Below are 2,402 nucleotides of genomic sequence, written 5' to 3'. Positions count from 1 at the left end.
GAGAAATGTTTTGCGATTTTTACATATTAGACATACGAATAAGAGTGAATGTATGCATATTTTAAAATAAAATATTATTTGCAAATAGTTTAAATTGATTACTTAATAGCTATATTTCTTTATCCCCTTAAATCCCTTTTAATCCTTTCATTATTTACTTCCTTTAAATAAAAAGACACCCCCCCCCCCCCATGCTAAAAAATCATGTTGTTCTAAGTTTTGCAGAAGTTTAAGTGTATCAGATATTGTGCTGGATTAACTCATTTTGAGTAAACAGAACAAGCAGAAAAAAAAAAAAAAATCTGTGAGTGTGTTTGCCTGTCTATCCTGAGCTCTCCTTTACGGTGGCCGAGAGAGCTCAACGCGCTGCAAATAAAGAAAACATCTTCATCAGTTTGACAACACACGCGCTGCAAACTCCACAACACTTACAAATAGTGAAACGCGCTGCAAATAAAGAAAACATCTTCATCAGTTTGACAACACATATGCGCTGCAAACTCCACAACACTTACAAAAAGAAAAACGCGCTGCAAATAAAGAAAACATCTTCATCAGTTTGACAACACATGCGCTGCAAACTCCACAACACTTACAAATAGTGAAACGCGCTGCAAATAAAGAAAACATCTTCATCAGTTTGACAACACATATGCGCTGCAAACTCCACAACACTTACAAATAGTGAAACGCGCTGCAAATAAAGAAAACATCTTCATCAGTTTGACAACACACGCGCTGCAAACTCCACAACACTAACAAATAGTGAAACGCGCTGCAAATAAAGAAAACATGTGGAGTTTGCAGCGCGTGTGTTGTCAAACTGATGAAGATGTTTTCTTTATTTGCAGCGCGTTTCACTATTTGTAAGTGTTGTGGAGTTTGCAGCGCATATGTGTTGTCAAACTGATGAAGATGTTTTCTTTATTTGCAGCGCGTTTTTCTTTTTGTAAGTGTTGTGGAGTTTGCAGCGCATGTGTTGTCAAACTGATGAAGATGTTTTCTTTATTTGCAGCGCGTTTCACTATTTGTAAGTGTTGTGGAGTTTGCAGCGCATGTGTTGTCAAACTGATGAAGATGTTTTCTTTATTTGCAGCGCGTTTCACTATTTGTAAGTGTTGTGGAGTTTGCAGCGCATGTGTTGTCAAACTGATGAAGATGTTTTCTTTATTTGCAGCGCGTTTCACTATTTGTAAGTGTTGTGGAGTTTGCAGCGCATGTGTTGTCAAACTGATGAAGATGTTTTCTTTATTTGCAGCGCGTTTCACTATTTGTAAGTGTTGTGGAGTTTGCAGCGCATATGTGTTGTCAAACTGATGAAGATGTTTTCTCATTTGCAGCGCGTTGAGCTCTCTCGGCCACCGTACTCCTTTATCTTTACCCTCCTGAACTGCAGCCAGACCATTCACTTTGGCATCTGTTAGAGATACAGATAAGGGCCAGAAACCTCCCCCTTCCCACACATCAAATTAGAAAAAAAAATCTGTGAGGCTCAAGGACACCTCACTGGCACGACTCTAACTAATCCACTCTCTTTACTTTACAACTGCAGCCAGCTTCCGGCCATGAGAAAGATTATGCTGACTGTTGTTTGGAATGTTTGTTTATTAAATCTTATTCACATTTACGCACGTCATATATCCAGTATATCCTCATAATTAATATTTGTGTGAACAAATATGGGAATGACAATATAGTAAGCAGGTATTGTTCATATATTTATTCTATAAAAAACAAAATACAGTACACTTTAGCATACTTTTAAAGGAAATAATATATGTAAAAAGAATATACTTTAGTGCAAAGTCAATGTAATGATTTCAGACACTTAAATGCATGTTATCTAAAATTAAATGTATTAGTTTAAATTTATTATAGGGAAATTAGCTGAACTTCAGAGTGCTTTTTCATAAGTGCATCTTTTTGTATTATGTCATTTCATACTTCTATTGTCTTGAAATATGGTTAAAGTGCTAAATACTGACAAGCATTTATGGTAAAGTAAAAAATACTTTAAAGCCCTTTCTAAAACTTGTATGTCATGTATATTTGTAATGCAATGTTAGATGTCGCTGAAGATTTGGCAGCACAGTACTGTAAAAACCTACTATAAATACCACATTTCTAAACATTACAGTAAAATAACATTTATAATATATTAACTTTAAATATAACATTGAATAACATTACAGTTAAAATTATAATCAAATTCTTTTAAAGCACAGCAAAAGACTATTAAAACAAAATTATTTTACTTTAAAGTAAATTTTAACTTGACATTAATAAGTACACTTTTTAAAAGTGTACTTAAGTGTGTTAACAAACAATAATAAAAAGTTTGCTCACTAGTACACTTAAATTACCTTTAATTTCAGTATATTATCTGCAAGTACAGTTTTTTT

The sequence above is a fragment of the Chanodichthys erythropterus genome, chromosome 7, assembly GCF_024489055.1.
Source record: "Chanodichthys erythropterus isolate Z2021 chromosome 7, ASM2448905v1, whole genome shotgun sequence".
NCBI lineage: Eukaryota > Metazoa > Chordata > Actinopteri > Cypriniformes > Xenocyprididae > Chanodichthys > Chanodichthys erythropterus.
Note: the sequence above shows the minus strand (reverse complement) of the source record.